Source organism: Notamacropus eugenii, chromosome Y (genome assembly GCF_028372415.1).
Source record: "Notamacropus eugenii isolate mMacEug1 chromosome Y, mMacEug1.pri_v2, whole genome shotgun sequence".
NCBI classification, from domain to species: Eukaryota; Metazoa; Chordata; class Mammalia; order Diprotodontia; family Macropodidae; genus Notamacropus; species Notamacropus eugenii.
Window position 1 is genome coordinate 7,441,045 of NC_092880.1, and position 25,931 is coordinate 7,466,975.

The window sequence follows — 25,931 nt, forward strand, 5'->3', positions numbered from 1 at the left end:
TGAAAGATACAAGAACTTATCGTGATATTTAATTAGCAAATTCATTCCTAATATCCATTTTGTCTGGTAGTGTGGCATTAGGAACCACACTTATCTGGAAGTGATCCATGAGCGTGTAAGTGAAAAAGAGGCATGCAAAGTGAGAAAAATAAATCACAAGGAGAAAAACAACAGCAATTGCTGTGGCAACAAACAATTTATCAGCAACAGGAACAATAAAAATACAGTTTTGTAACATTACAAAAGACAGAGCCAGTTTCAAGACCATATAGAGAGGGAAACATCTTAAATTAGGTAGGGGACAAAATAAATCTACTGCTATAATAAGTTGGACATTTGTTTTCTTCAATGAATCTTCTCAGCTTTCCATTTTATGCAAAATAATTAAATGAAACAAACATAGGGTGAGGTGACAACAAAAATGGCGAAAGTAGATATAACAGGGCTTGCCTTCATCAAAATCTGAGAACACATTGGACAACATGATGATAAGAAAATCAAGTCCTGATTTGTACTGCTTGATCATTTGAGGTAGAAGTGTCCACAATGAAAAATTAACAGCTGGATTCAATCAGTTTGCTCTAGCCCTGACATGTGATGATATGTGTGTGTAGGTGTGTATATTTGTGTATTTACATGTGCATCGCTTGTGCTCAGGATCACGCATTACAGATGCACAATTCAATGTTAAATTTCTATTTTAAAATGTCATTACAATAAGATTTTGTAGTAGTTTGGGAGGAGGAAGATCTTTAGTGATTCAACTCTGGGATGAAAGCTAAAAATATGTGTTTTTGTTATATATAAAGTAAGAGTGTGAAGTACGAAACATACACATTGATTCTCAAAAACAAATTATATTGAAAAAAAATTGTCATAAATATTTTCGGTAAAAATTTTTATAGAAAATCTACCAGCATGTAACACAAATTTATTGGAGTAATGTCCAGGCCCCAGTGAATAAGTGGCGATATGATCAGCAATTCTTAAAAAAAAATTAAAAAAAAATACTGACCTGAATATCTGGTTAAATTGTATAATAATTAAGAATGCAACAAAAATTCTGAGGTACAGTATCATCCAATTAATTTTCAAAGATAATTAAAAATAAAGTTGATAGCTGCAAAAGCTGAGCATTTGGTACAATACTACTTCTTTTTGAGTTGTGTGGTGGTCTTGAAAATAATACAAAATTTCATTAAGAATTTTTTATACTGATTCTGACAATCACCAAACATTCATGAAGAAGCAAAACAAGATCAAATTTTTAAACAGGATCCGTAATTTTTAAACTTGTGAGGCATTTGATTTTTTCGAGTTAATATAAACTTTAAAATTCAGATTATATGCTCTTGAAATTTATTTGTATTCTTTTCTTCATTTTGAAAGTACTTCTGTTTGTATTATGGAAAATTTTATATAAAACATCAAATTTATGTGAAAAAGAAAAGAAATTCTTGAAGACATGATGTCCCCTTCTTTGTTATGCGCGGAGCGCACCTGGCTCTAGAGCAAACAGTGGCTGGAGGCTGAGTGGATTAGGAAGGCCTTTAGCATATGAGTACCTTACAACAAGACTTCATTCACACAGAAATCTGCAGCTAGCACAACTGACAAAGGGAGGCATCAAATAAAACAAAGATGAAACTAAATGGCTGAGTTACAACAGGGGAAGTGCAATCAACTAAAATCCCAAAGCATATTTTAAGAGAAGCAGGTGGTGTAGGCGCCTTACACCACCACTCCCTTAATCTTGCAAATGGATCTATACAGGTGGAAAATTGGTCACCTCCTCCCCACCCAAGTGTCCTGGGTTTGTGATATCAAAGTCCTCATTCAGCTGGCGAAAAAAGGATGCCTAGATGGGAAACTGTCAGCAGCAGTGTCTGCGGTTGTGATGAGGGCTGCTTCCTCTCTGGGCAGCAAGGTTAAAGCTGTCAGCAGCAGGCTCAGGTGGTGTATGATCCTTCTCCGGGGTCTCTGGGCTCTCCGGGGTCTCCGCCTCCTGCGTCTCCGTCGTCTCCGACCTCGGTTCCCACCTACGGATCCTTCTAATGGGAATCCACGCATCACCTTTTCCTGTGGAGACACAAACATACCCTCGACCCCCTATTAGTATCTTAAAATGTCTCATAGCTGGAGTAGTATGTGCGCTCCTTGAGACAGCTGTATCAGGCTCTGATTGTATTAGGCCTCTTGATCTTAGCTCTGATTGTATTAGGCCTCTTAATCTTAGCTCTGATTGTATTAGGCGACCTTTTCCCCTTCTTTGTTTAGCGAGGATCGCCTTTAAGGTAAAGATGATAAGAATGCATAGTGGCTCTTTACTTAGGTATAGCTGCTGCCAGGTGCTTACAAATGCTTCATTAACATCTGTAAGGAACCTGACTTTCCCAGATTTTTTCTTTTTAACAAACACAGGAGCATTCCAGGGTGCTAATTGCTCCTTAACCAATAGTTGTAGTGCCTGGAGTTTTTCTGGAGTCAAAGCCCAAATCGGGGTGTCTGACTTCCAATTCAAGGGTGGGGACTCCAGTGCAACTGCAATGGCCCTTACTAAAAATTTGATAGCTTCATCCCGAGGCGGCTCATAATGTCCCTGCCCCAGATGTTAAAACTAAGTCCTGGAATCACCAACGGCCATACGGTCCTTTGGCGATCCTCTGCCTCCCACTTTACTGGGTGCATTGTCTCTAAGGTATTTTGGCACCCTCCTATTCCCCACACTGGTCTCTGGCTTTCTTTAAGCTTCCAGTGCCGGGGTACTGAGCGACCGCTAAGGCAGGTCCTATCCGCTCCAGTATCAAGGAGGCCAGTCATGGGAATTCCATTAAGCCAGATCGTACACTCAGGTCTATTCTGTCCTATTTCCTTTAGTAACTGGATTTGAACTGAGTGCTTTAAAGGAAGGGCAATAGCTATGGGAAGCTGATTGTCTATATGAGCTGGCTCGGCTACCACATTGGAGCATGGAAGTGCTGTGGTGCCGGTGGGATAAACTCCTGTATATATAACTACGGGTGCATGAGAGGGGTTCTGTAATATGAGGGATTCCTCCTGTATGGGGTCTCTCAGGGGAATCATGGCAAACTGATGAGCTGCAAGCTGGCACTTCTCTAAGCTGTAAAGGTGTTGCTTTCCTTCCTCTGGCCCCATAATCTCCTGTATTCTCCCTCCAAGGGGCCATCCCGATTCTCTGCCAAAGGGTACACTTTCGGGGCCCTCGAGGGGCCCCTCACCCCGTTTCCCGACTTCCTACATTGTTTAGCTAAGTGACCTGGCTTTCCACATGAAAAACAAGGGTCCTGGCCCCTCCCTGTACTTATTTCTTTCCTACACTCTTTCTTAAGGTGTCCCGGTTTTCCGCAGTTAAAACATTTTTTCTCCAAAGAGATATTACTTAAGGCGGCAGCCAGGTACTTCCCTTGCACCTGTGCCAAGTAGACCTGACTTCCTACCCTTTCACATCTCTGTATCATCTCTTCAACAGATGCATTCTTTGGCAGTCCCAGCATTGCCTTTTTGCAGTCATGATTACAATTCTGCCGCAGCAATGTCCTCAACACTATCTCTGTCCCTTGGTTTTCCTCTCCCATATCTCGACCTACTGCCTCCTGCAGCCTGGCCACAAAATTAGTAAATGGCTCATTGTTTCCTTGCGTAATCCTAGTCATGGGAAACTCTCTCTCTTTCTTAGAGGCTATAACCTTCCAGGCGGCAATAGCCATTCCGGCAATCAAAACATAATCGGAGGCTGAGTACTGTAATTGATTTCCTGTAGCCTCAAACTGCCCTGTTCCTGTAAATTGCTGATAAGCCTGGGGGGCCTGAGCCCCCAGCCCACCGGTAGTGCTCTTTACCCTCTGAGAAAATTCTGATACCCAAATCACATTCTGCCCAGGGGTAAGGCAGGCTCTAGCTAAGCTCTTCCAGTCATTAGGAGTCAGAACGAACTGACCGCTGAGAGTTTCAAGCATGGCTATAACAAAGGGTGAATTAGGGCCATGCTTGGTACAAGCCTCTTTAAGAGTCGCCACTCTCTTCCACTCTATGGGTATGTGGCTCCTCCGAACCCCACCGGGGACACTGGGGTCCGCTATTTCTAACACAGGAAATGTCTCTACATCTTCTCCATTCTCTATAGCCTTTCTTATTCCTTTTTCCAAACTGGACTGTGGCCCTGAACTGTCTGACCAATGGAGCAGGTTATAAGGAGGCGCGGAGGGAAGGCACGGCGTATTCTCCCCTGCCTCGCCTTTCCCATCCTCTAGATGGAGCTCCGAACCTATTTTTTCTTTATGCTCCTTAACTTTCCGCTTAACTTTCTGCTTGCCTGGGTCCTCCCCTCCCCTCTCTCCGCTTCCACTCTCTTTCCAATCCCCCCCTGGCCTCTCCGGCCCTTCCTTACAAAATTCTCGGAGGTCGTTTAACTCTATTGTGACCCCCGCCTCCCTGCCTTCCCTGTGAAGTGTCTCAGCCCAGACCTCCTGTTCCTCTGGCTTTATTACTGGCAATTGATTCCTCATCCCTGCCCTTTTCCCAGGGGTTTGGGAAGCTTCTCTCCCCTTTCTCTCCTTCCGAATCTAGGATTCGGGACTCGCTTCTTTCACAGCCCCTTCCGGGTGTACCCCAAAAGCACCCAGGATTATCTACGCTCCCAATCCCTGTTGGGGCGCCAACTGCCAAGCCTAGAGGCCTGTATTGGGCTACCCGAGTCTTTCTTACCTGTCCAGGTCTTCGGCTGGCCACGCCGGATGCACATATGAGAGAAAGGACGTTCCAGAGTCAAACAGGGGTTGAGCTTTATTACAGGGTTTCGGTTACAAGTGCAGGGGGTCTTCTTTCTTAGGACGAAGAGGGGGAGATTTCCTAAGAAGGCTAAGCTTAAGGGAATGGAAGTAGAAGTACAAGCGGGGAGAGAGGGGGAGGGGAGAGAGGAAAGAAAAGAAGCGGAGCCCTACTTTTCTCTTTGGCTCCACACGTGCTAAGAGCTTTCTGGCTTCCTCAATCCTACTTAATCTTCAGCCACACAGTTTGCATCTCAATACCATGCTGTTAGGTAACTAGGTGTGCTCCAATCCGGGACGACCTCGAGGGCAGGGAGACTCCACCCATCAGGTATCTCCGGGGGAGAGGCGGAAATACCCGAGCTAGCCGAGCTAGCTCGGTCTGACCTTCTCGAACCCCCGCTGTTCATGGAGGGCCTCGTAAGACTCTAAGATTTAGAAGTCCCACTTTTACCTGCCCGAGACTGTCCACACGGAATTGAGCTTCCAGTCCCAACAATGATGGAGTACATAGGGTTGATCTTAATATAATCTAGTATGCAAGGAAGATGGTTACAAGTCCAAAATAACAGAATGCGCATGAGGACTTAGGAGAGAAGTTCTTTCTCCACAACTTTATCCATACAGATGAGGGACAGCTAGGTGGTGCAGTGGATAGAGCACCAGTGTAGGAGTCAGGAGGACCTAAGTTCAAATATCACCTCAGACACTTGACACTCACTAGCTGCGTGACCTTGGGCAACTCACTTAACCCCAATTACCTCATCCTTGGTCATCTCCAGTCATCCTGATAAATATCTGGTCACTGGATTCAGATGGCTCTGGAGGAGAAGTGAGGCTGGTGACCTGCACAGCCCTTCCTCACTCAAAACAGAGTCAAGTGCAAGTCATGTCACCATTTCTGTGATGTCATGACCTTCTTGGGCAACGAAGGACGAGCACACACACACAGAGTTCAGCCAAATTGTCCCTCTTATTGTTTGTAAAAATTAAATAGTTGATCTTCCATCTTCATGACTGCACTGGTCATCCAGTAAAGGGATTTCCCCCATCCTTGTCAAGTTTGTCTCTGCATCTCCAGTTTCCAGCATAGTCTTATCCTGTAGGAGACTTTCAATAAATGATTTTTGATTGACTGGTGATTAATTGCTTGCCCTTGCATGTGAAGATATGCAGCTCAACTTGCACGACTGGGGATACTTCGGGAAACAAATTGCTATAACCTGTTCCCTGGGCCAAAGTAAAATATGGTGATTTTGTGAAATTAATCAACCCAAGTTTGAGATGGAATTGAGAGATAATTGTTTTATAGGTTGCACTTCCCAAAGCAATCTCCTGGTGTTTGATGAAGGAAGCAAGAGAAATTTTACAATACTACCCCAGGGCCATGGGGATGTCAGAGAGAACTCCATGGCCTCTTTAGATTCCAAGAGTCACAATTATATCTTAGAACTCTTTCTCCATCCCCCCTGGGTAGATTCAGAGCATCATCTTTGGCTTACATTCATAGTGACATATTTCCTTTTTAAGTACAATATACCTTCTTTGGAAATTTCCTAGTCTCTGTTTCATATTATCATACCATTTGCTTACCTTCTTCAACTCTGTGTCATGTCACCACCTGAAAATTTCCATCCTCTCCAACATTCCCAAGTCTGTCTCTGAGAAAAGTAATTTATAACGTGATTCCCATAAATAGCATGTCAATAATTTGTTCAGTGATGGATAATATTGTTTAGGGGAGCCTGATAGGCTGGTACCATGTTATTTTAGATCTGACTTTGTCATCAAGCTAACAAAAGGAGTTTTACCTAGTATCAACCTAGTATCCTAGTACCTAGGAGTGATGAATAGCAATGATATACTATTATTTAGGTTGTGTATGTGTAAACTCTCTCATCTCTTTGTGGCATTGAGGCTTGGTAGCAAGGCATGCCCTGTTGACTCACTAGTTCTTGGGATATTAGCCATGTATAAAAGGGTTCTAATCCCACATGGCTTGCCTTTTGAAGGTCCTTAGGTGAAAATAGGAAGCAAGGTCAATGTGGGCAGAGGATATCAAATTTTGTTTTAATCTAAGAAAGTGGAACCTTTTAACTTTTCCAATCTCCACATTCTAGTTTTTGATGGTTTTTGTGAAGAAGAAAAAAGCAAAAACATTAGCCTAATCTTTGCTGGGTAGGAATGGAAACTTCCCAATGACCACTTCCTTTGATTTCCCTACCCTAAACACTCCTCCCTAGTTATCAACTCCATCATAGTTATTGTCTTCCCCTTTTACATAAGCTCCCTGAGGGCCAGGGCTGTTTACATTTATTGCATTTCTATCTCTAGCATTTAGGACATGCCTAGAAAATAATAAGTGCTTTGATAAGGTGCTTACTCATTCATATTATATCACCCTTTTGAAGACAGGGATATTCACATTTCGTGTATATATATATATATATATATATGTATGTATGTATGTATGCATGTACGTATGTATATGCATACACATTATATATGTATACACATTATATACATGTGTATAGAGAGAGGTATATAGATATATAGACATATCTATATCTATCATCTCCCCAGAGTCAAGCATGATATTTATCACACGGTAATCACAAGCACTTGTTTATTTATTGAATGATTAGTTGACTCCTTCAAGTTATTCTCTACTCTCACAGAGCAGTAACCTGTCACCAAAGAATGACTCTAAGCCATAAAGGTGTTTCTTCAAGCCCTTCAATACATTAGCAAACTCGGGACAGGGAAAACATCTCCTTCTAATTTGTAGGGCATATCTGCTTCTACTTTTCCTGGTATATCTGCTTCTACTTTTCCTGCTCTCAGTTTTAAAACAACTCAAGTTCTTAACATTAGCCTACCTTTAAAATTCCATGACTTCCATATTCCTTAATGAACCACTTTTCAAGATCACTTCTCTTATTCTCTCTGATAGGAAGCATGATGACTTCTGGCAGAAATCCAAGGGCTGTGACTTCATCAGGTTCCACGGATGTGCCCATCATCTCTAGGCAAATAGTTTCTACTTCTACACAGCCAGGCTTGGTATCTCTGTTGAGCTACAATCATGCACCACTGACTTTTAAGCATCTCAATTGGATGTGATACAGGCGTTTAACTCAATGTGGCCAAAAGAATTCATTATCTTTTCTTCAAAGACTTCTCTCTCAATTTCTGAATTTCCCTACAAAGGGAAGGCTCCACCATCCTCCCAGTGACCCAGTCTTAGAATTTCATCATCACACTCAACATGTCCTTTTCATTTATTTTGCAATTTCAGTGTTATGGAGCCTGTTCATTTTTGCCATTATTACCATCTCTCCCATACATCCCTTTCTCTCTAATCACATAGCCACCAACCTCATCACCTCTTCACTAGACTATTACATTGGTCTTACAATTTGACTTCCTTCCTCAAAACTCTCCTTCCTACCTTGATCTGGCAAAATGTACGTACCTGTTTTTGTTGGTTTGTTTTGTTTTGTTCTTTTAAGTAAAGTCTAGGTATGATCATGTCACAACTCCCTTTCACCTTCCCATACTTCAGGCATGATGAGCTCCAGTGGTTCTCTATTACTGCCAGGATCAAATGTAAATACCTGATTGGAATCTAAATCTCTTCGTTATCTATTCCTCTCTAATGTTTATACCTCAATTCCCTGCCTTCACCTTAGAACCTATCTATACTCCACTTTTATTATTTACTATTGTTTACATTCATTCTCTTTGCCTTTATTTAAGCTGCTCCCTCAAGGAATTCTCTGTTCCCTTATTTGCATCCCTCTCTAGTATCCCTGCCTTTCTACAAAAACAAACAGAATTCTTACCTTCAACCAGAGCCCTTTCCCAGCCTTCTTAGCTGTTAATAATTTCTCTAAAATTACCTTTTATCTATATTAGATAAATATATTTACACTTATATTTTAAAATATTTATATTTTGTCTTATATTTACCTAATTTTTTAAAAACTCATCTTCCTTATTGGGAATATTTTCCTCACCATGATACCTAGCATTTATATAGCAATTTATGACTTGAAAAGTGCTGTAGAAGTAGTATCTCATTTTTTTTTCTCACAATAACCCTGGGAGATATGGTATTATCCCCATTTTATAGAAGAGGAAATTGAGGCAGATAAAGGCTAAGCGATGCATAGGATCATACAATTAATACTAGAATACACCTCACTTCTTCCTGACTCCAGGTCCATTGATTTATCCACTGTGCCATTCAGCTGCCACAAAAGGAAAGAAAGAAAGAAAGAAAGAAAGAAAGAAAGAAAGAAAGAAAGAAAGAGAGAAAGAAAGAGAGAGAGAGAGAGAGAGAGAGAGAGAGAGAGAGAGAGAGAGAGAGAAGGAAGGAAGGAAGGAAGGAAGGAAGGAAGGAAGGAAGGAAGGAAGGAAGGAAAGGAAGAAAAAGAGAAAGAGAGAGAGAAAGAGAGAGAGAAATAAAGGAAAGAAGGAAGGAAGGAAAGAAGAAGGAGGGATGGAAGAAGGAAGGATGGAAGAAGGAAGGATGGAAGGAAGAAAAAAGGGAGGAAGGAAGGAAAGAAAGTATCTTTGGAACATTCTTTATGCATACTCAGAAACTGGAAAAGTGATAAGTACATAAGAATTGTTGAATAAAAACTTTTTAAAAAAATTTCATTGATTGGCCACTGGCATTCAACCACATAAAATCCTCCAACTATGTGGAATAACAAGTTTCCTTCTTCTAGATTTTGGTGGACATCTATGTGACTACTGAGGTGGAAAATCTGGAGTGACTGTGTTAGTAAGTTTCAGCCCGAAATATTTAAACACCCTGTACTATGGTTTTACTTCAGCCACTTGTGCAATGACATTTGGTTGGGGAGAGAGGAGGTTGATTGGAATTGTCCTCCCCCAAAATTGTTAGAAAACCACCTATGAAAGACAGAACTACTCAGCCACATCTGTAGTGACTAAGGCTGTAATTTTAGAGTGGTAGCCTTAGACCACTTTGGAAGAATTAGTAATCCCCTACTTTTTAAACTTATCATATCTGAGCTATTGCACCTTTTTGATCCCTATGGCGTATTACTACGAGGTTATTTTTTGGTATAATATTCATGTACTCACTCCTTATATTGTCGTTTTAAGTACTAAATTGAGTTGGATGATTATATAAATAATAATTACCTCCTGTTGCATCTATTTGATACCTATTCACATAGAAGGCAGATAGATGTCTCAAAGAAGAGAGCCCAGGGCTGGGAATCAGGAAGACTTGTCTTCTTGAATTCAAACCTGGCTTCAGACAGCTACTAGCTGTGTGATCCTGGGGAAGTCACTTAACCACGTTTGCCTCAGTTGCCCTGTAAATCTGTAAAATGAGATGGAGAAGGAAATGGCAAATGATTCCAGTATCTTTGCCATAAAAACTCCCAATAGGGGCAAAAAGATCTGGTCAAAACTGAAACGACAGCACTTGGTAAAAACAGATTTTTAACCAGATGTATTTAAGATGAATGGAAAATAAATATCTAACTAGAATCTCTGGTGTGGGTTAAAAGACATCCTGCTTTGAGGAGTTTACACAAGCAACATCAGGTTCTTTTTAAGGACTTATTTTGCTTTCCTTGGAGTAAAGTTCAGAAGATATTCTCTAAGGTGTGGTTCTTAAAGAGTCCTAGATGCATATGTAAGATTGCCAGCATTCTTCCCAGACAGAGATTACAGACGCAGTATAATGTGTTGTTTCTTCTACTTTTTTGTCTACTCAGAGTATCAGTGTGAAATGGAGAAAACAGTGTTCTCTTTGCCGTATCTATGAACATTTCTCTTGTTGGATATTATCAAACTTTGTTAGTGCCCACTGCTGGTCTAAGACCGTGGTTATACTCTTTTCTTGACTATTGCATCATCCAAGAAACAATTTTTACCCTCACCAGTATATTACTCCTAGCAACTCATAGCTAAGAAATAAATTGTTCTCAAGTATTTACCTTCTGGCAAGTAAATTTACTTGCATGCTTTTCTCTTTGGAGCCACAGAAAACAGAAATTTCCGCTGAAATTATTGTCTATTAAATTATCATCTGCAATCAAGGATGAGCTTTTAGGGCAAGAATAAGTGTAATCTAAAATGGATCACAACCTCCATGTCAGCATCACCATCAGTGGAAACTTATTGTACATCTATTGAATACAAATTGCTATATTAGGCCCTAGGAAACAGAGTCACTGAACACAGTACATGATTTCAAGTGGCTTAGAATCCAGTTAGGGAGATAGGACACTGTATTAAAGAACAAAATTCTATAGCAGCCAGAATCAGTTAAAGGCCTGTTGAATATGATATCTAAACAGTTGTACAAAAGTTAAATGAAGTGCCTCTTCTCTGAGTTGAAGAATTTGTAACCAAAGGTCCACAAAGAATGGGCTAAACAAGTGTAGGTAGATATCACATGGAAGCAGGATGCTGGCCAAGTAAGCTTATATTTTATTTTTCCCTCCTGCTAACACCAGAGACAATAAAGTTTATTCTAATAGGTCTGAGGTTTCTCATTAAGTGTTGTAGCTTCACCTCCCTTCCCCAGACATTTTTCAAGACTTCTATAAGGACTAGGAAGGATTGCCTACCATATTGTGTTAAGTGAGCCTATACAATGAAGCACAGACTATTGAAAGAGAATGCAGCTGGTGACAATAAAACACGTAAAATTGGTGTATTTGAATAAGAAGTTTTAATATTAAGGAAACTTTGAACTCGGGACACTATACATATAATAAACCTTCTCATTCCAACTATAAAGCACAAGACTGATTATGTTCCCCCTGCTAATTCTCTTTTGACATCGCCCTCTCTAGAATCAAATGAAAATTCTCCCCTCATCTTTCATACAATCCCATTTAGAGAGACTGGTGGACAAATCTATGTCTCTCTCCAGTAGTAAACAAATTATTTTAAATATGTAGATAATCATTAAATTTGAATAAAATTGCATGACAAACTGAAGGAAAGCAATGTAAAACAACCAAGAAGTAACTGAAAAAGTCAGTACTTTAATTTATGTTGTCAAACTCCAAATCCATTTTTAAAAGATAATTTAATTGCTTAAAATAATCTTCTGAGAATCCTGATCCATTGCTGAAATGTAGCTATCAGAAATTAATTCCTTTGAATTCCTTTCTCCTGGTAATGTCTTTGTCTTCTATAAAAGCATTTTTAAGATTGCCTTTATCAATGGAATACTTATTACAAGGGTACAACAGTGATGTATTCCCACTCAAGGTTTGGAGACTTTCTAAGCTGACTCTTCTTAGGATGGTAGTAATGTAGCTTACAAAGAAAATTAAGTTCCTCCTTATGTGTGACTAGAGGGATTATGGGAAGGGGTGGGGCATGTAATAAAAAGGTGATTGCAATGCCAAAATTATTTGGGTATACCAAAGACAAATTTCTTTTTTGCATGTGACAATGAGGTAAAATGTAGCAAATTCCATAGTCTTCTTCAAAGTTGTTCCATTTCACAGAGATTCATTTCTCTTGATGTAATTTTATTTCTTGTCATGTTTTTTTCCCCAGCCACAATGAAACTATTGCAAATAAGTACAATAACACTGTCTTCATACATCCCAACCCTTCTGAATTCAAACTAAGAGAACATAGGAGAGAAATGATGAGGGGACAGAATAAAAGGAGAGGAAAGGGGGAAGGGAGTGAATGGGAAGAAAGGGAGAGGAAAAGAGAAGAGGGGAAGGGAGAAGAAGCAGAGAGGAGGGGCAAGGGAAGGAAAAGGAGTGGAGATGAGGAGAGAGGCTTAGGGGAATAGGAGAGGAGGGGAGGGAAGGGTAGTTTTCATTTGATTCTACAGGCAACAGAGAGAAACTGGAGGACAATTAGCAAGAGCATTATGTAAGCAGACTTGAATTTTCAGAAAATCATTTTGACAGCTTGCGCCAAAGATTGATTAGATTGAGGAGAGGCTAGAAGCAAGATGACAAATTAGCTGTCTATTGTTACAGCACACTAGATAAGAGATGATGTTGACGTGAACAAAATTGGTGATTGTGAGTAGAAATAAGGAGAAGAATGCAAGTTACAAGTCAAGTAATTCCTATAAAATATATCTTCAGCATGTAAAAATTTAAAAAAAATCTAATATGATATACACACATATACACACAAATACAATTTAATAAATGTTAATTAGCATCTTATAAAGGAAGTAGTACTCACAAAATCCAAAGATGGCTCATGGTGGAAAAAATAAAGACTCACACTAGACTACCTCTGAATCCCCCCATTATTTTTAAACAAGGTTCCTAATTTGACGAGAGACAATATGATATAATCGATAAAAGAACTACTTTGACCTGTGATACATATAAACTTCATGACTACAAAAATTGAAATTTTTATGCCCAGAATTCCATACACAGATGAAAATATTGATGTAGAAAAAAAAAATGCAAAGTGAGCAAAAGTAAATTAATCGATAAATAGAATTCAATAGATTACATTTTATCAAAGTATTAAATGAAACATATAATTTGTTTTACATGGAAATGATGTTGAAATATAAGGCAGATGAATAGAAGACAACGTACAAGTATATGTTTACCATATTTACAAGATGTGTGAAAGATAAATTTGTGGAAAGAAAGTGGTATTTGAGTTGGTCTTTAAAAGAAATTAGAGGTCTTATATGAACTTGAAAAGAGAGTGCATTGTGACAGTGCAGTACAAATTATGCAAAGGCTCTGAGATAGTCCAGTGAGAACTAGCAATAAGGCCACAGAGTTCATGAAGAGGAATAACGTTTAGTAAAGCGAGAAAACAGCGTTGAGTTGTAATGCAAAGGCTGTTAAATTTCAAATAAAGCTGTTTCTTTTTTTCCCTAAGGAATCACTAGAATTATTAAGTTTTGACATGTTAGGATTTTGATTGAAGCCAATCCTATGCCAACAACTGTAAAGTGATTGGGCCCAGAAAGAAAGATAAAAAACAATGGATAGAAAGTGCAAGTAGGAAAATTTAGAATTAATGTATATTTAAGCCTCAGCCCAATCAGAGATAACCCAGTCAAATAGGTTTTCCTGAAATCTAATCAGTTACTCATTGTTGAAGGTCGTCAACCAAAAGGTTAGGTAATCAGTTTTCTGTCTCTTAAAGAGGGATTTTTTTTCCAGATTAGGAGTATAGTATATAACCATTAATATCTTCCAAATCTGAAATGCTATTATTTTCTTTGGCAGGAACCATGGTGAATGAAGACTGAAATCAGAGCACTGCAGTCATATTCATCCTTTTAGGATTCCCTGACTATCCAGATCTCCAAGTCTCCCTCTTCCTTTTATTTCTGGTTATCTATGTGATCACACTATTGGGAAATTTGGGCATGATTATGATCTTCAGGATCAACCCTATACTCCACACTCCCATATATTTTTTCCTCAGTCACTTATCTTTTGTGGATTTCTGTTACTCCACTGGAGTTACACCCAATCTCTTAGAAAATCTAATTGTGGAAGACAAAGATTTCTTTTTTTTTTATTGCTAAAAACTCCTTTGTTTTTATTTTTTATTTTTTAAATTTAAAATTATTTATTTAAGTTTTCAACATTTTCTCCCCATTTCTCCCCTCCAACCACCCCAAAACGCCGAGCATTCTAATTACCCCTATCACCAATCTGCCCTCCCTTCTAACATTCCTCCCTTCCCTTATTCCCATCTTCTCCTTTGTCCTGTAAGGCAAGATAGCTTTCTATACCCCATTACCTGTATTCTCATTTCCTAGTTGTATGCAAGAACAATACTCAACAGTTGTTCCTAAAACTTTGAGTTCCAACTTCTCTTCCTCCCTCTCTCCCCACCCATCCCCTTTGGGAAGGCAAGCAATTCAATATAGGCCATATCTGTGTAGTTTTGCAAATGACTTCCATAATAGTTGTGTTGCATAAGACTAACTATATTTCCCTCCATCCTATCCTGCCCCCCCATTTCCTCTGCTCTCTCTTTTGACCCTGTCCTTCCCCAAGAGTGTTGACATCTAATTGCTCCCTCCTCCCATTGCCCTCCCTTCTATCATCCTCCCCACCCTGCTTATCCCCTTCTCCCCCACTTTGCTGTATTGTAAGAGGTTTTCATACCAAAATATTCCTTCTTTAATCAAATGTGATGAGAGTAAGCTTCATGTTTTTTCTCTCACCTCTCCACTCTTTCTCTCCACTGAAAAGTCTTTTACTTGCCCCTTTTATGAGAGATAATTTGCTGCATTCAATTTCTCCCTTTCTTCTCCCAAAATATTTCTCTCTCACCCCTTAATTTCATTTTTTGAAAGGATTCCATCCTATTCAATTCACCCTGTGCTCTCTCTCTCTCTCTCTCTCTCTCTCTCTCTCTCTCTCTCTCTCTCTCTCTCTCTCTCTCTCTCTGTGTGTGTGTGTGTGTGTGTGTGTGTGTGTAATCCCACCAATTGCCCACATACTGAAAAAAGTTTCAAGAGTTACAAATATTGTCTTTCTATGTAGGAATGTAAACAGTTCAACTTTAGTAAGTCCGTTATGATTTCTCTTTGCTGTTTACCTTTTCATGCTTCTCTTCATTCTTGTGTTTGAAAGTCAAATTTTCTTTTCAGCTCTGATCTTTTCATCAAGGATTCTTGAAAGTCCTCTGTTTCCTTTTTGCTGGGCAGGTGATTCTTGGCTTTAGTGCTAGTTCCTTTGATTTCTCGAATATCATATTCCACGCCCTTCAATCCCTTAATGTAGAAGCTGCTAGATTTTGTGTTATCCTGATTGTATTTCCACAACACTTGAATTGTTTCTTCTTGGCTGCTTGCAATATTTTTTCCTTGACCTGGGAACTGTGGAATTTGGCCACAATGTTCCTAGGAGTTTCTTTTTTTTGGATCTCTTTCAGGAGGGAATCGGTGGACTCTTTCAATATTTATTTTGCCTTCTGGTTCTAGAATATCAGGGCAGTTTCTTTGATCATTTCATGAAAGATGATGTCTAGGCTCTTTTTTGGATCATGGCTTTCAGGTAGTGCTGTATTTCCTAAATTGTCTCTCCTGGATCTATTTTCCAGGTCAATTGTTTTTCCAATGAGATATTTCACATTATCTTCCATTTTTCATCCTTTTGGTTTTGTTTTGTGATTTCTTGGTTTCTCATAAAGTCATTAGCCTCCTTCTGTTCCATTCTAATTTTTAAAGAACTGTTTTCTTCAGTGAGTTTTTGAACCTCCTTTTCCATTTGGCTAATTCTACTTTTTAAAGCATTCTTCTCCTCATTGGCTTTTTGAACCTCTTTTGCCAATTGAGTTAGCCTATTTTTAAAGGTGTTATTTTCTTCGGCATTTTTTGGGTCTCCTTTAGCAAGGTGTTGACCTGCTTTTCATGCTTTTCTTGCATCTCTCTCATTTGTCTTCCCAGTTTTTCCTCCACCTCTCTTACTTGATTTTCAAAATCCTTTTTGAGCTCTTCCATGTCCTTGACTTTTATGGCTTTCCCTGATGGTAAGCATTGTTCTTCTTCATCCAAAAGAATGGGAGAAAATATCTGTTCACCAAGAAAGTAACCTTCTATAGTCTTACTTTTTCCCTTTTTTGGGCATTTTCCCAACCAGTTACTTCAGTTTTGAGTCCTTTGTCAAGAGTAGGGTGTACTCTGGGAATCTGTAAGACCTCAGTTCCTCCAAAGTGGCACAATCCAACGTGTACACTTGTCTGGGAGCAGGAAGAGATTTTTGTGCCCATAATCTTAGCAGTTTCCTCTCCACAGCCACCTGGCCTCCAGTTCTGTCAAGCTAGCACTGGGGGGCTGGGATTCAGTTAAGCTGTCGGGGCAGGGCCGCCATTCAGTGTGAGATAAAGATCAATTCCTTCAGGGCCTCTACACAGGGCTGAGTTAATAATTAACTCCTCAGTGCTCCCAGGGGTTTTTAAGATGCAACAATGGATGCAGGCTGCTGCAGGTGCTGCTGTGGGAACTGCTGCCGCCTTCCCAATGTGGCCTCTGCGGCTGTTGCCTGAGGCCAGAGCTATGGGAAGGTCCTTCTCCCTTCCCGGCCAGTTGAAAAAAACCTTGTCTCTGACCTTTGGCGCCTGTGGGTTGAGGGATCTGCAAAAGCTGCTACCACGACTGGAGATTCCACCTCTGAGGTGTCCTCCTCCCAGAGTCATGCCTTGCTGCTTGGCCAAGGCTGAGCTGGTCTCTGCTCCACGTCCTGTGCAAAAGAAGTTTGCCTTGGGCCTTTCAGGTCACCCTGGGCTGGAAATCTTCTCCACTCTGTTGTTCTCCACTTCTGCTGCTCCAGAATTTGTTGAGAGTCCCTCTCTACAGGTATTTTATGGGCTGCATGGGGAGAGCCTGCATATGTGTGTCTTTCTACTCCACCATCTTGGTTCCACCCCCAAAAGGTTTCTTTTGGAAGCTACACCACACAATACTTTTTTTGCTGCTACCAGTATGTTGACAGAAGCTTTCTTGCTGGCAGTAATGGCCTATGATAGTTTTGTGCCTATATGTTATCCTTCTCCATACATGGTTACAGTGCCCCAGAAATGATGAACGCTGCTGGTGACTGGGACATATGTATGGGGAGTAACATTTTCTCTCATATTTACCTACTCTCTCATTAGATTATCTTTTTGTGGGACTAACCACTAATATTTTTCTCTGTGAGTATCCTCTCATCCTTTCTGCCTCGTTTTCAAATAGACACTTAAGTGAAATAATACTTTTCATCCGTGCTAATTTTAATGTTCTGAGCACCCTTATAATCATCCTCACATCTTGTATTTTAATTTTTGTCACTGTCATAAAAGTACAGTCAGTCAGTGGGAGGAAGAAAGCCTTCTCCATCTGTGCTTCTCACCTAACTGTCATATCCGTCTTCTATGGGACCTTTCTCTTTCTCTATTGTGTTCCCAGTTCTAAAATCTCATGGCTCATAGTGAAAGTGACTTCTGTTTTTTACCCAGTGATCATTCCCATGTTGAACCCTCTTATATACAATCTTAGGCACGAAGATGTGAAAGGAGCTGTCAGGAAACTGATAGACACCAAAATATTTTCTTTCTAAAATTATTATTAGTTTGGTGAGTCTGAGATTAATTTCTTGTTGACTCCAATATCTACGAAAGCCTCTAAGTTGTAGAACAATGGCTATTTTGCATTACAAGAAAGAATTTAACTGTTAGAGCATCATTATAAACCTACGGAATTCTAGGTATTGAAAAGAGAGGCAGAAAGAGATACAGTGACAAAGACAGAAAGAGCCAGAGAGATGTACACAGTTATTGAAACAGAAATAGAGAGGCAGAGTCAGGGCTCAATCTATTTACTGTCAATCTCTCTGTCTCTTTTCCTATCTGTCACTGTATCTCTCTGTCTCTGTCTCTCTGTCTCTGGGTGTGTGTGTGTGTGTGTGTGTGTGTGTGTGTGTGTGTGTGTGTGTGTGTGTGTGTGTGGTTGTCTCTCTCTATCCCTACCTTTAAGAAAATTATTTCATGCTCTTCCATTACTAGAGATCTTTGAGATTATCTTTCTTTTATACTACGTACTACAGGGTATTTCTGTGTGTGTGTGTGTGTGTGTGTGTGTGTGTGTGTGTGTGTGTGTACATAAGAGCAGTTATGTGGCACAGTGGATAGAGTGATGGCCATTGAGTCAGGAAAACTCTTCTTTCTGAGTTCAAATATGACTGAAAGCGATTACTAGCTGTGTGACCCTGGACAAGTCACTTAACTCAGCATCAGTTTCCTCATCTGTAAAATGAGCTGGAGAAGGAGACGGCAAGCCACTCCAGTATCTTTGTCAAGAACAAGCAAAATGTGGTAGGGAAGTGTTAAACATTACTGAAATGACGAACAAAGCAAAAATGCACACACACACATACGTGTGTATATGTATATCTTTATATGTCTGTGAAAAAATATGTGTATACATGTGTGTATATATTCTCAATGCATACTTGATATGTACACAATTATTCACATTTTGTTTTCCTGGTAAATATAAGTTCCTTCAGAGCACTGACTGCATTTTTGACTTTAGTTGCATTCTTAGTAATTAACATGGTGTTCAGACCATTTCACGAGCTTAATAAATAACTGTCAATGGAAAATTATGAATTCTGGATGACAAAAAGCAAAAATGTACAAAAATTTGAAGGAGAAAGAAAAATGAGGGCATAAGTGGGAACATGCAGGATTTTGGAAAACTCTCCTCCCTTCTCCTTTCCTCTCTTCTCCTGTCTTCTCTTCTCCAGCTTAAATCCCTCTTATTTCCCCTTTTCCTCATGAATTCCTTATTAATTTCCCACAAAACTTGATTTCTTTTGAGTTTTCAATAAATACTAATTTCACAAGTAAGTAATTTTTTATTATTTTATCATTGTTATTATTATTATTTTGTCTAGATCTCTAACTTCTTTAATATAAATATCTTCCTTCTTGTAATCAACTCTTTTGAAGTAGATTGGCATCTGTCCTATAATTTGAAGCATTAGTGAGTTTCCTAGGCAACCAAGGGGTTAAGTGGTTAATTCAGGATTGCAAGACATAAGAAAGAGACAATATACTCTTTCTGACTTCAATGCTGACCCATTTATCTACTAAGAAACATTATCTTTCATAAAAGGAGTGCTCCATTCCTTCAAATGACCTTTAATTGTCATCATTTTTTAAAACCTACCTTCATCTCATTACCTATCTCCTTCTCATTGGACTATTCTGTTTTTCAGGATTTGCTTTTAACTTTCTTTCTTAGCCATGATGATCTATGAGAGAAATCAGTAATATGGATTCTCTTGGGATTCTCTGACTACACAGAATTTCAGATTCTTCTCTTTCTGGTTTTCTTGGTCATCTATGTAATCACTGTGATGGGGAGTTTTGGAATGAATGAAATCATCATTACCAACCCTAAATTATACAATTTGATGTATTTTTTACCCTAAACAGTTGTCCTTTGTGTTTTTCTGTTACTCTACTGCTATTACACCAAACCTGTTGGAAAACTTAGTTGTGGAAGATAGGACAATATCTTGTGAATATCTTCTTGTGTGATGCCCTAGTTGCGTCACACAATTCTTCTTTACCGCTAACTTTGCTTTGACTGACGCATTCATGATGACAGTGAAAATATATGACCACTAGGTGGCAATCTGCAATCCCCTTCTACATATGGTCGTCATGTACCAGAAACATGATAGCTCCACCATACTCCTGGGACTTACTCTTCTCCCTGATCTTCACGTGCTCTCTCCTTGTCTTACCCTTTTGTGGGAATAATACTATTAATGATTTTGTCTCTGAATATTCTAGCATACTCTCTGCTTCCTGCTGTGAGGAGCACTTTAGTCAGCTGATAAATTTTATAGTTGCAAATTTAATATCTTGAGCACACTTGTGGTCATATTCATTTCTTATACTTTCATTTTTATAACTGTCATGAAGATGCATTCACTTAGGGCAAGGTATAAGGCCTTCTCCACTTGTGCTTCTCATCTGACAGCTTTTGGAATCTTCTCTGGAAGAGTTCATTTCCTTTACTGTATAGGGAATAGTAAAAGCTCCTAGTTCACTATCAAAATGGGCTCTGTTTTCTATACAGTGGTCATCCCCATGCTGAACACACTAATATAAAATCTGAGGGACAATGGTATGAAGGAAACAGCACATTAATGGACAAAATGATTTCTTATTAAATTATTATCTTCATCACCATCATAATCATCACCACCATTACTCCCCCCTATCAACAAAAGAGTAGAATAGCCACATCCGTTGCTTAAATATTCTGCTTGAATTGATGGTTCTATTGCCTTAAATGAACAATGAATACATTCAAAAACTCTAAGGCACAGACTCTTCTAGTGTTTAAACTTTTAGTTCCATCTTATTTTTCACACTCTTGCGAATTCATGTTTAAGTGAAAAAGAATGTTAAATCTGAAAAAATGCAGAAGCCTAAATTCCCTTACTATTTACTTTGTTTAATAGACTGGCCTCCTCCCCATAACCATAAAGCTTATCTCATTGAAATAACAGGCAAAATGTATTAATGTTATTAATTTACTATTCTTAAATATCTGGTTTTTTCTGGTGTACCCTCACCAGATCTTCCTATCTAGTTGTTGGGGGAAGGTCTTGGAGTAGGAAGAGGTTCTTCTGGAATATAAGATATTGAGAATTGACCATTGATGATCAGAGAATAGATCAGAGATCACTAAACACTCAGACACAACATGAAGTTGAGGTAACATAATGCAATGGTAAACTACTCAAAGAAACGCAATATTCTCTCATATTGCCTGCTCCCCTCTTTTCTAAAATGTGCAATTTCCTGTCTCTGCTCATTAATTCATCTAACTTCTCTTAAAGATCAGTGGAAATGATGGAGTTTGGGGGTTCTGGGTCCCCAGTAATGCCAAGGTTGATTTATCTGGAATGAATTCACACACTCAAGCCTTATCTTAGTCAAGTGGCAAAAAGTTTATTGGAATGCTTTGCCAAAAACAGGCAAGGGTCCTTAGGGAACCTGCGAGAAACTTAACATGATTCCGAGGTTTATATGGAAAATGGGTACAGGATAGCAAGGACAGAGACACTAGATAGATAATTTAGGGATCCAGGTGTCTTTGGGAGCTATTGATGGGAAAGTGCAGGGAATATATCGGACGTTAAGGGAATTGTCAGAGGCATGGATGTTGGGGATCTGGCAGGGGACAAAAATCCTTGAGCCAGGCACCCCTCTGTCTGTTCTGACAAAAGAATGTGTTCTGCAATAAGAGAAAATGTTCTTCCAGGGAGGGGCCTACTGAGAATTTTGGATGCTTCCAGAGTCATGACTTTACATCTGGACCCTAATTACCCCATCAGAAACGTCAACTTCTAAACATGAGGCATTTTCTAATCTTTCCCTTCAATACGGTGTATCCATTACACACAGATATTATTTGAGTATTGAGATGCATACATATGTGTATAGATAGATTAGATAGATAGATAGGGATAGAAATATAGATATAGATAGAGAGATGTAGATATAGACATAGATAGGTAGATACACATGTACATCCATTGAAATAACAGGCAAAATGTATTAATGTTATTAATTTTCTATTCTTAAATATCTGTTTTTTTCTGGTGTACTCTCATCACATCTTCCTATCTAGTTGTTGGGGTAAGGTCTTGGAGTGGGAAGAGGTTCTGCTGGAATATAAGATACTGAGAACTGACCATTGATGATCAAAGAATGGATGTACAGGGATGGTCAAAAATATTGCTGTTGTTGAAGAAATTCATATGGTATAGGAATTAATGGTTGTTTCTAATCACTTTTTTTCTGAGCGGAAACATCACACATATCTTCCTTTTACATTAGGATCATCTACATATTTTAGATTGTTTCAGATCCTGATGGACAGTCTGATAATCCCTGTCTGAAAAAGGAATCTGGTGCAATTTGCAATCTGTTCTTCAGGATTAAATAAGTGTTGTTTATTGGTTTCTGGTGTGTCTGACACTTTGTGGCCACATTTGAGGTTATCTTGGAAGATACTGAGTGTTTTTCCAATTCCTTCACAAGACCATCTTATAGATGAGGCAAGCTGAGTTAAATGATGTTCCCAGGGTCACACAGAGAGTATCTGAGGCCAAATTTGAGCTCAAGTCTTCCAGACTCCACACCTCAGCTGCATCCATTGAGATACCTACCTTCTCAAAAATAATGATAAAAATAATAATAATAGGAGAAACCAATGACATAGAAATACACGAGTAACAATTCTGATCATATTTTTGCTCCAGACAATGAAAAAATACACAAGGAGACAAGGGGGGGTGGGAGTAATTTAATTTAGAAAATGCATATTAACTACCTAAACTATTCAAGGCTTTGTCTTAGGCAATCAGTGATATAAAGGCAAAATAACAGCAATTAGATGAGGAGAAGAGTATGTGAAAAACACACACAATTGAATAAGTTAAGGTCATCTTATTTTCATTCCTTTTCAGTGGTGAAAGTATATGTAATATTTGCCAATTTGTGTAAGATTTATAGAACAAAGGACTTTCCTCTTGTTTTCACACTGCAACTTGAACCTTGGATTCAGGTCTTTGGACATATAGTTTAGTACCCCAGAGGGACAACCTTTCTTTTTTCCATCATACACCCTACATTTTGAAATCTTTCCCATAAAAAGTGGACAAATTTTAAAAATTTAATAATTTTTTTTTCTTGTGGAGGTCCTCCTAGGTGAGAAACCCAAGTAAGTGGGGCACCAGCATTCTAATAGGATCATCTGAAAATGTCAGCAGGTTTACTGTCTGATTTATTTATTTCAGAAATTTAGTCTTTATTTTGTCATAATTAGAGAGAGTTTGATCAGTTCTCTCATTTTCAAGGTTTGATGTTATTCTTTTACACAAATTATTGTTTTCCTTGTTAAATTATGATTAAGTAAAGATGCTGGGCTTAGACATGGTGGTTCATTTTTCTTTCTTTCTGAAAATCCCCTGCATGTGTTTCTTAGAATTGTTTATTTAGTGCCATTATAATTGCTTGGTGCTGTTGACTGGGTGAAGGGTTTATATACCATATTCCCCCAATTATTCCTTTCAGAGTCCTTTCCTTGCTTTCTTTTCTAGAAAATAATTGTGATGAGTTCTTCTATTTCATCACCTTCTTCACCTTTGCTATCCTTATTATTAGAGCAGTCTGCTCTGAATTTGGGGGCATCCAAGGTGTGGTTAAAGTATACTTTATTTAAGCGCAAAGGGTAATACCATTATCAAATTAGGGGACCATGGAATAGATTTTCTGTCAGATCTATGGATAAGGGAATAATAGAAGACCAAGCAAGATATAGAGAGATTTACAAAATGTAAAATAGAGTATTTTGACTTTATAAAATTTAAAAGATTTTTGCAAAACAAAAACAAGAAAACATTGATACCAATATTTAAAGGAAAGCAGAAGAGTGAGGAAAATTTTTGCAATAAGTATCTGACAAAGGCCTTATTTCTAAAATATAGAGGAAGCTGAGTCAAATTAGTAAGAATACAAATCATTCCCTAATTGATGAATTATCAAAGGACATGAACAGCAGGTTTTGGTAAAGAAATCAAAGGTACTTATAGTCACATCAAGTGTTCTAAGTGACTATTGATTAGAGAAATAAAAATTAAAACACTTTTGAGGTACCATCTCATACTTATTAGATTGACTAAAACGGCAAAAAAAGAAAAAGAAAAATGTTAGATTGAATGTGGGAAAGATGGAACACTAATACCCTGTGATCCACCCATTCTGGAGAGCAATTTGGTACAATGTACAAAGGATTATAAAACTGTGCACACCCTTCGATCGGATAATGCCACTGCTAGGTCCATATCTCAAAGATATTTTTTAAAAGAGGGAAAGGATCTACTTGTACAAAAAATATTTGCATCAGCTCTTTTTGTAGTGGCTAAGAATTGGCAATTGAGGGAATGCCCATCACTTGCCGAATGACTGTATAAGTTGTAGTATATGAGTGTGATGGAATATTAATGTTGTATAAGAAATGACAAGCAGGTTCATATCATAAAACTTTTAAAGACTTGCATGAACTGATGCAAAGTGAAGTGAGTAGAATCAGGAGAACCTTCTACCCAGTAACAACAGCTTTATATGATGAAGAAATATGAATGACTTTAGCTATTCTCAGCAACAGATTAATCTAAGACAATCTCTAAGGACTCATGATGAAGTATGCTATCTCCCTCAAGAGAAAGAATGGATATTGTCTGAACTGTCTGAATAGAAACTTAAACATGATATTCTCTCTCTCTACTTCAATTTTTTTCCTTTTCTCTTTCTTTCATTACTTTTCTTTCTTCTCTTCCTTCTTTCCTTCCTTCCTCCCTCTCTCCCTCCCTCCCTCCCTCCCTCCCTTCCTTCCTTCCTTCCTTCCTCACTCCTTCTTTTCTCTCTCTCTCTCTCTCTCTCTCTCTCTCTCTCTCTCTCTCTCTCTCTCTCTCTCTCTCGTGTTCTCATACAAAATGACTACTATACAAATGTTTGACATGCCTGGACAAGGAAGGGATGGGACAAATGATTAGAATTTGGAACTCAAAACAAAAAAAAAATAATTGTTTTATCATGTAATACTGAAAAAATGAAATACTATTAAAATAAGAAAGAATTTACATCACATCTTGAAATCTTAAATATTATGGATATATTGTACACATACGTTATTTTTTCTTTATTTTCTCTATTAAAATTTTAGGTCCTCTGTGTATCCTCAATATTAAGTGAAGTACTTGAAACTTTATAAGTGGTAATTAAATATTTGCTGCCTCGTGGAGTCACTAAAGATGTGTCCTACATCACCATCTTGCTTATTGTATTACTAGGGGAGATTGAAAGGGCGAGGAGACTTCTCTAATCATAAAAGTGGTTTGGTATTAGGGTCATTATCAGCCTTAACAATTTAGGAAATTAAGTATCCAAGATATTCCATGTAGAAAATATATCTAGCAATGGGAAGACAAAAAACTCAGGAGTGTTTATGTCTAGTGATTTTAGAAGCAGCATCCCCAGAGTAGAGATTCTTGTCCTAGGGCTGGCTGAGCTCAGATCACCAAGTGGAATCTTATTATGTATCAACTGACTCTGCCAGATGCTAGAGTGAGCAAGAAATTCTGCATCTTCAAACCAACTTTTTACAATGTTTTAACTTTCCTGTGCAAGGTGAAGTCAAGAAGTACTTATTAAGTTCTCTCAACATGCAGTTATTAAAGTGATGCCGGCCAAGCCTTACCCCAGTAATTCTGATGGCATTTTTCCCATTATGTGATGTAATTATACGTTTTGTAATTTTATGCAAGATCCATCTTAATATTTGTTAAGAGGGGAAATAATTCTAACTGCAAGAACAATTTAGTTTCTAGAAAATTCTATTATCTGAAAGTGACATAGCAGAGCCATTTATTTTTCTTGAATTATGTTTTTAGAGACAGCACATGCAATATAAGTAGAGGGTCTCTAGGGCCTGCCTCCCAAAGGACTTGGAGGCAAATGTAAGATCTTCATCATTTGTACCATACTTGGTATTCAGATAGAGTAAGAGGACATGTCTCTGCGTTTGCACTCTGCTTTAAAAAG

General features: G+C 38.6%; 1 pseudogene; it reads left to right on the forward strand.

Moving 5' to 3' along the window:
- Positions 1-107: 107 nt before the first annotated feature.
- LOC140516762 (olfactory receptor 5D18-like) lies at positions 108-20,423 on the forward strand (annotated as a pseudogene).
- Positions 20,424-25,931: the final 5,508 nt, after the last annotated feature.